The sequence below is a fragment of the Canis lupus genome, chromosome 1 (genome assembly GCF_003254725.2).
Source record: "Canis lupus dingo isolate Sandy chromosome 1, ASM325472v2, whole genome shotgun sequence".
Taxonomy (NCBI): domain Eukaryota; kingdom Metazoa; phylum Chordata; class Mammalia; order Carnivora; family Canidae; genus Canis; species Canis lupus.
This window is the reverse complement of record NC_064243.1, coordinates 119,532,656-119,542,318: the sequence shown is the minus strand read 5'-3', so window position 1 is coordinate 119,542,318 and position 9,663 is coordinate 119,532,656.

Below are 9,663 nucleotides of genomic sequence, written 5' to 3'. Positions count from 1 at the left end.
CCTGACCTCTGAAGAGGGGAGGCCGTGGGGCTGGGTGTTATAGTCGATGGCCAATGATTTAATCAATCTTGCCTGTGCAGTGAAGCCTCCGTTAAAACCCTAAAAGGATGGGGTTCAGGAAGCTTCTGGGTTGGTGCACTAGTGGAGCTCTGGGGAGAATGGTGCACCTGGAGGGGGTGTGGGGAAGCTCCACACCCCATCCCCGTACCTGGCCCTATGCATCTCCTCCATCTGGCTATTTCTGAATTCTATCCTTTTATAATCACTGGTAATCCAGTAAGTGAAATGCTTCTCTGCGTTCTGTGAGCCGCTCTAGCAAGCTAATCACACCCAAGGAGGGGGTCTTGGGACCTCCGATCCACAGCCAGTCAGAAGCACAGGTGACAACCCGAACTCTTGGCATCTGAAGGGGGCAGGGGGCCGACTTGTGGGATCGAGCCCTTAACCTGTGGGGTCTGATGCATGTCCAAATAGTGTCGGAATGGAGTTGAATTTTAGGATGCTCAGTTGGTGTCCAAGAATTCCTCGATGCTGTGGACAAAAACACATCCGAATTGGTGCAAGAATTAGAGCAGATAAGGAGTGTGGTTTTAGGCTTGAAGGATTTGAGACACCTGCAGACGATCTAGGTGATCTATGTAGCGAGGAGTCCCACGGGGATGTGGGTCTGCAGCTGGGAGCTGGGGAGCAAGACAGGGCTAGAGACACAGGTGTGGGAGCCGTCCGCATCACAGGTGGCACATCACGGGGGACCCCTGGCCAGAGATGAGATTACTGGAGACTGTGCAGGGACAGAAGGCAGCTAAGAACAGAGCCGGGCTGGGGGCTCTAGCCTCAGCATCCTAGGCAGGGGGCGAAGAGCCCACCAAGAGACTGGGAAGAAACAGTGACGGTGGGGCCCTACGGTCGCAGAACAGGAAGTGGAGAGAGTGGTCGGTAGAGTCACAGACCTCAGGTGTTAGCTAAGGTGGGAAAGGTCCCACTGCATCTAGCCATCAGGAGTTATTGGGGGGGGCGCCTGGGTGGCTTGGTCAGTTGAGTGTCTCCCTCTTGATTTCAGGTCATGATCTCAGGGTTGTGGCATCGAGCCCTGTGTGGGGTTCAGTGGAGAGTCTACTTGAGATTCTCTCCTCTCCTCTCCTCTCCCTCTCCCTCTGCCCCTACTTCTGCTTATACTTTCTCTCTCAATATAATAATTAAATCTTTAAAAAAAAGAATTATTGGTGACCTCAGAGCCATTTCTCAAGATCTAACTCAGAAGTCATCCTTAATTCCTCTTCATCCTTCACATCCCACATTGCCACATTGCATCCATCATTGCTTCCATTTCCAAAATGTCACTCAAGTTCATCTACTTCTCTTATTACCCTGATCCCGGACATCCCGGACTTAGCTCTCTGGAAGAAACTCTATAGCCAGTATCAAATGGGAAATTGATTTGAATTCTGGGAGTAGATTTCTGATTATGTGATTTGTTTTCCTATCATTGAATCTAAGGAGAAATCATGATCGTTTCATAAATGCTAAAAGACACATTCAAGGAATGCCAATCTTAAAGACACTGAAATAAAGAGATACCCGTTTACATCCAATGTGATTGTTTTTGGAGTTTATTTATTTATTTTAATTTAATTTAATTTAATTATTTAATTTTAATCTCCACTCCCAACTGGGGCTTGAACTTATGACCCCGAGATCAAGAGTCACAGTTTCTACCAATTGAGCCAGCCACGTGCCCCTCAATGTGATTTTTCAAAACCTCAACCCAAAAGCTAGCATCAACATAGTGGGGATACACTAGGGGCAGTCCCACTAGTTCCGAAGGACCCAAGGATGCCCCATGACCCCTATTCCATAACATCGTCTTGCCAGTCCTAGTCAATGCAATTAGTTAATAGAAATTTAAAGTGGGGGGGATCCCTGGGTGGCTCAGTGGTTGAGCGTCTGCCTTTGGCCCAGGGCGTGATCCTGGAGTCCCAGGATCGAGTCCCACATCGGGCTTTCTGCATGGAGCCTGCTTCTCCCTCTGCCTGTGTCTCTGCCTCTCTCCCTCTCTCTGTGTCTCTCATGAATAAATAAATAAAATCTTAAAAAAAAAAAAAAAGAAATTAAAAGTGGGGCACCTGGTGGCTCAATGGGTTAAGCATTTGCCTTCAGCTCAGGTCATGATCTCGGGGTCCTGGACTGAACCCTATAGTCAGGCTCCCTGCTCAGCGGGGAATCTGCCTCTCCTTCTCCCTCCCACCCCACACCCTCCTTGTGCACTCTCTCTCTAATAAATAAAATCTTTTTTTTTTTTTAAGATTCTATTTATTCATGAGAGACACACAGATTGAGAGAGAGGCAGAGACACAGGCAGAGGGAGAAGCAGGCTCCATGCAGGGAGCCCGACGTGGGACTCGATCCCGGGTCTCCAGGATCACACCCCGGGCTTCAGGCGGCACTAAACCACTGCGCCACCAGGGCTGCCCTAATAAATAAAATCTTAAAAAAAGAAACTCGAAGTATAAAAGTTAGAAAGGAAGATATATACTATCACAATCTGCAGATGATATAATTGGAAAATTCAAGAGAATTCATTGAAAAACTGTAAGAATGTAATAAATACCTACCAGCTACGTAAGTGAGGTCATCTTAGGCATCCAGCCTCAGTCGGACACCAGGTAAGTACAGCCACTTGGGTGACCTGCGGAAGAACCACCCGGATGAGGGCGGCCCAAATTGCTGATCCACAGAATCCTGAACAAATAAAAGACTGTTGTTCTAAGCTGCTGTGTTTGGGGGTGGTTCGTTGTAATGGATTCACTGGGGAGGCCTGAGAAGATGGCCCGGAACTACGCTACTAGGCAACGTTGCCTATGGTTAGAATGACATCTGGTGGGTAAATCGCCTCTGGACTGAACTGTCCATGAACTGTAGGCTCCTGAGAGAAAGGCAGCCCTCGAGCTTCCCAGAGGGGATCCCACCAACATTCCCACCTTGAGACTCCATCCCCTGCGTGACTGCATTCGGAGCTGGGGCCTTGGGAGGTAGTTAGGCCTCAAGAACAGGATTTTGTAAGAAGAGACGCCAAGCTCTCCAGGCCTCCTCCCTGCCCCCCTTCCCCTTCCCCTTCTTCCCCTCCCTCCACCTCCTGCTCTCCTGCCCCTTTCTTGCTACCACCTGAGGACACAGCATGAAGGCAGCCATCTGCAAACCAGGAGGAGGGTCCTCAGCAGGAATCCGATCGATCGTTGCCTTGATTGTGGGAACGAATGTGTGTTGTTTAAGCACCCCCACCTGTGGTAGCCCATGGGCGCAGCTAGAACGGACTGCAAGAGTAGAGAACCCTGTATCCCAGGGCGCCAAAGGTGGGTTGTGACCCAGTCACAAGAGGGACGAACATCACCTAAAGATGCGTAAATGAGGGATCGTTGCCTCCTGTTGGGTCAAAGTGTGATTCTGCTCCTCTCTGAGTCCGAGTATAGGGAAAGGAAGAGGGTTTGGCTGCCAAGATGACAAAGGGGTGGGGCATGCTGGGTATTCTCAACACTGACACCACCATTCTGGCCTAAGGCTGGGAAACCAGTCTCCTACACGGCCCTGGGTTAAAACTGGCCAAGAGAGGAACCTGTGTGACGTTCGAAGGGATGGAAATGAAGCGGACACCATTACTCTCGGAAGGTGTGTTGTTGGTGAGACACTGGCTGATTCAGGCACCATCAGCCAAGAGTGGCCCCAGCCGGCTGCAGAGCGCTGGGCTGCAGGACCCACCTGCACGGCCCTCTCGGCCCTCCTCTCTCACACACCCAGCTCCGGGCACCTTCCCACAGGCTCTGATCCCCCAGCTGCCCCAGTGTTTCTTCCTGTCACCGGTACAGACTTTCAACACCTCTGTTCCGGGCCTTTAACCTCCCACATCTGTGTAAGCTCTAATTGCTCTAGTAAACTCCTTGTTCCCACAAAATTGAATCAGATAATAAAGAGGCAAAAGATGTGAACAAACAGCTCACAGAAAAGGTACTACAGATGGTTCTTCGACATATGACACGATGCTCAACCTCACTCATTACAGCAAAGGCAAACGAACATTTCCCCGTGATACATTTTTCCTCCATCCAACTGGCGACACCCCATAGGGGCATAGCACAACCTGTTGACCGGGCTCTGGGGAAGGCACGTTTCTGCACCTGGCAGGGACATGGACGTGAAGGGGCGCTATGTCTCCATGAGCAATAGGCCCCCAAATTACAAAAGCATATCCTTGATCCTTGACGACTCACCGATCCCACTTGGTTATTTCATCCTACGGATACTCAAACCAGCACATGGTGTGAGAAGGTGCCCGTTCAAGGGCGTTCACTGTAGTCCTGCTCGCAACAGCAAAGGCTAAGGAGCGATCTAAAGTCTGCCAAAGGTTAAATAAGTTCGTTCAAGGTTAGAGAAGTTAAATAAGTGCACGCAGTAGAACACTGGGCAGCTCTAGTACAAGATGCAGATGACAAAGCTCTTTGTGGAAAGATATTGAAGATCTTGTTAAGCGAAGGGCCAGATGCAGAACCACATGTAGAATGAGCAGCTGTCTTGTGCGGCAAAGGAAGAAAAGCAAAATATATATTTTATATTTATGTACACACGACCTCCAAAAGGGTACATCAGAAACTAAGGGCGGCGGGGGGTGGATTTGAGGCAGAAACAGAGCAGTTGGGACTCAGGATGGAAGGAAATTCCTCTGCAGACCTTTTTGTAAATCAGGTGAACATATTTCTATGCAAATATGTAACCTGCCTAAAAATCAATTAGGTATGACTTAAGAAAAACAAGAATTAATTGCAATCATATTGACATTAGTTTAAAAATGTAACTGCACCTAAATTCATTCTTTTTAAAGAATGAATTAAAAAACTCGTCTCACATGGAGTCACCCTGATTTGACCAGCTTTTCCCCCTCAACCTTTCATTTTAACCATCTTCAAATCTGCAGAAAAGTCGGAATAATAGTATGATGAACAGCCTCACATCCTTCAACCTAGATTCACTTGTTAATGCTTATCACTCTCCCCGTATTTATACACACGTGCACACAAGCACCCACACGGTTTCGGGGAGGCTCATGTATCCGAGATGAATTGCAGACGTCGTACCACTTTACTCCTGATTAGTTCAGTCTGAAAATCTTAAAGAACAGAGACATTCCCTCAAAAAGGCAAGCTATTACAATTAAGAAATTTAACCTTATTATTTATCAACTAACAAGTAGGCCATGTTTAAATTTCCCAGATTGTCCTACTTGTGCCCTTTATACCTTTTTTTTTTTTAATCCAAGATCCAGTCAATGATCACACAGTGCATTTAGTTGTTGTATCTCTTCACTCTCTTTAATCCAGAATGGTTCCCTGCATCTTGACACTGACACTTTTGTTTTGTTTGGTTGTGGTTTTATTTTATTTATTTTATTTATTTTTAAGTAGGTTCCAGGCCAAGCATGGAATCCAATGCAAGGCTTGAACTCACAGTCTTGAGATCAAGACCTGAGCTGAGATCAAGAGTCACATGCTAAAAAAAAAGAGTCACATGCTGAGCCATCCAGGTGTCTCCTGACTTTTTTTTTTAAGCTTTATTTATTTAAGTAATCTCTCCACCCAACAAGGTGCTTGAACTCATGACCCCAACATCAAGAACTGCATGCTTTTCTGACTGAGCCAGGCAGGCAGCAAACACTATTTTTTAAAGAATCCAAGCCTCTTGTTGCATACAAAATCTCTAAATGTGGATTTTCCAGGTGATTCCTTATGGCTAGACTCAGGTTAAACATTATGGGCAAGGATACTTACAGATGAAGCTGTGCCCTTCATTGGAAGACCCATGGTGTCAGCTGGTCCCATTATCGGTGAAGTCTCACCATTTCTTATGGTGACAACCGCCAGATTCCTCCATTGTCTTGATCCTCTTTCTTCCTTTAACTGGTAAGTCTTTTGAGGTGATACTTTGAGACTATCTGACTATCCTGTTCCAACAACCTATCACTCAGTGGTTTAGCATCCACCAAGGAGTTTCATCTGAATCAATTATAACAAAACTTGGTGCAAAAAAGTGATTTTCTAGTTTAACCATTTCTTCTATATTTTTATTTATTGTCATTTTTATAGGGGTGGGACATGAGGAGCAACATTATTATGCAACGTGTTATAACCCATTCTTTATGCTCAAATGGTCCCAGATGTGCCCGGTGGGGATGTCTCCAAGCTAGTTCCTCTGTCCTTCCCGCCAAGTTCCCATCAACCTGGGAGCATGTCCTTGCATTTGGGAACAAGACGTTCTAGCTTTTGTTTGTACATTTTCTGCTCCAGACCTGGAATCCAGTTTTTTCCAAGCAGCCTTGTTTCCTTTAGGTAGGGAATGGTATTTAGGGACCACAGTCTGGGTGCTGGGGTTTTCATTGCTTCCAGGCCCTTCTTTCTTACTCACTCTGGTGAGGAACTGATCTTTGCTGTTTTACCTCTTGCTCTCTTCCCTACCCCACCCCCATTTTCTTTTCCTCTTTCTATGGTATCAAATCCTTGACAAGATTTCGAAAGCTCTAAAAACCAACAGCCACGAGCATAAATGGTACAATATTTGAAGGGAGACAACTTGTTCACTTTTTCCCCAGTGCGTCCGTCTCCCTCGAGATGAATGGGTTGCAACTGAACTATTTTAAGGACTACCTGTAAAATAAGCAGCCACTGGCGGTAGTTTCCCATTCAATTCTTCTTCTGCTTGGGGGTAAAAAAAGTGGAGAAATTTCATCTAATACAAATATGATTTGAATTTTAAAAGTCTATGTCTAATTACTACTTATGACTATAGTAAAAATTGATTTTTAGACACTGTAATCGTGTGGTTTAAATATGTAATCAGAAATGCAAAGCTTGACGCCTTTGATTTTAATTTCCATAACCAATGACTCTTGGTTCACATATTTCAGTGGTTTCTGGGCCGAAACACCTTTTTCCAATTAGCAATCAAGATGTGCACAGTAGTTCAAGACCTTCTCAGGGTTTGGACCACCCTGCATAATGCATTTTATTCCACATCATGATTATGCTTGGCCTTTTATTGAACTGGTCATTACCTTGACCATAGAAAGACATCCCACAGGGAATTAGTTCTTGAATTCTTAAGTGACCTAAGATTTGCATCTCTTTGGCAAGTAAACAGGTCAAACTGAACCATCAACTAGCAAATATTTTCACAAGACAAAAACAATGAATTACTGTTTGCCACTGGAGTGGAGCAGCACTCCAGTGTTTTAATAAAAAGTTCTTCACTCCTGAAGAGTCTGAGGACACCACAGGAATCAGCACATGGTTCCACAGGCCCAAGGACAAGCCATAGGGTCCTTCTCCTGAGAAAACTAAATTCTGGCCACCCCCAACAACTTTATGCAAGATCAGGCTTTGTTGTTCTATAAAAAAATAGTGAAAGGGATTATAGGAACAGGAGAGAAAATGAGTGGGAAAAATCAGAGAGGGTGACAAAACATGAGAGACTCCTAACTCTGGGAAACTAACCCAAGGGGTAGTGGAAGGGGAGGTGGGGGGCGGGTGGTGACTGGGTGACGGGCACTGAGGGGGGCACTTGACGGGATGAGCACTGAGTGTTATACTACAAGTTGGCAAATCGAACTCCAATAAAAAAAATATGCAAAAAAAAAAAAAAAAAAGAAAGAAAGAAAGAAAAAAGCTCATAAGACATATCACCAACCGCTAAAAACTCAAAGCAAAATGGCTCCACCAAAAAATGGGAAACTTCTAGTTCACTAGGAAGCCTAGCAGTGACTCTGACTTAACTGCTAATGGGCTTGAAGAACTAAGACACAACTCCCCCAGCCGCCTCAAGCCAGAGGAAACCTTGCTCAGGGTTCAAGGCAGCTCTGTAAGCTCAGAGCCCACTCCAGGCTGGAGGCTCCCCTCTGACTCCCTTCCCACAGATCTCTTTGTCTGACCTGTCTGACCTGTCACTCTCCTGCTTCATAACTTTTTTGCCACTTCCTCTGTTGTCCCTTATGCTTTGCTACGTTACCTCTGTCTCCCCAAGTCAATTATACAGATCTATCCCCCAACAAATAAGCGCATCCTATTGTCTTCAGTACTGCTAATGACGTTCTTTGGAAAGAAGCCCTCCTGTTGCACTGGTTGTGATCATTGTTGACAGTCTGAAACACACGCGCTTCCCTCTACTCCAGGGCTCTCCCTCCGTCCCCACCCCAGGTCAACTGTGGTTGGGATGAAAACCATTTCTTGATTTATTTCAGCTCCTCACCTACTCAACATAATGCCTCTCACATCCTCCTGTAGGAAAGCACCAGGCTACACTAGACAGGTAGATCTAGGATAGAGTGTATATAGGATCTTTCAAAAATATAAAGTGATAAATCTATCAATTTCCACTTCTTTTCAGCAACAAGAAGTCACAATCTTTTCAAATGTCCATGGTGCATTTTTTATACAAATGATTTCTACAAAATCATATACTAAGCTACAAAAAACAAACAAACAAACAAACCCTAAATTAATTCCCAAATTAACAGGGTACGCACTCTTACCACTATGAAAAAAAAATAGCAAAATGATTGGTTAAACCAACTTGTAAACTGAAAGTTGATTTCCTGGTCAAACTGGAAATAAACAAAAGTCACCAGGTATAAATAGACGACGGGAAGAGCAATATATGTTAAAATTTGGGAACATGGCTATGCTTAGAAAAAATAGCTGTCTGGACTAAAAACAAAGCCACGGCATTGTATACCCCCTTCCTTTATGGAGCCATGAAGAGGTAGAGCTGTTTACTCAGCCTTGAGCCTGGGCCACCCTCTGACTTACTAGGGATAACAATGTGGGGAGGGACGTTGTGTGACTCGTGAGCACAGCAGTTTCAATATTTACTCTCTTGGAATGTAGCTTCAACACTGCCACTTAAGGAAGCCAAGCCACTGGAGGAGGCCACTGGAGGAGAACCACGTGGCCAGCAGGAATGCCTGACACCTGCCGACCTCCCAGCATGCCTGGCTCCCCAGCTGAATACAACCCACTGATGATCTCAGGTGAAATCAGCAAAGGTACCGCCTAACCAACCTAAAAAAAAGTCTAAGCCATAATAAACCATCAACATTTTAAGCCGTAAATTTCGGGGTGATCTGTTTTACATCAATAGCTAAACAAATGGGAACTTTGTTTTTATTATAAATGATGGAGTTTTCAACTAAGCATAAATAAAGCAATTATAGTGAATATATATATTATATATGTATATATGTGTGTATATATGTGTATATATATATAGTCATATATATTATAGTGAACATCTGCTGTTTTGGCCAATAACCCAAGTTCGTCCAATCAGCAAATCCCAGAACTTTTCTGGACACTTCCTGGCACCTGGCTTCACCTCGGAGCAAGAAGACTGTGGCAGGTCCAGCCCTCCCCAGTCCAGAACCTTTCCTCCTTGGCCCCAGAAGAGCCCCTATGGCCAGGAGAACTTAAGGCCGCCTCAGGCCTAGGCCCTGTGAACCCCCAGAGTTTGGGGGTAGAGTTCTTAGCTCACAACCCACCAAGTCGTTAACCTTAAAAGCGAAATAGTCGGAAAAAATAAATAAAAACTAAGAAGAACAGTTCTTTTACCCGCAAAATATGGGTTTATTCA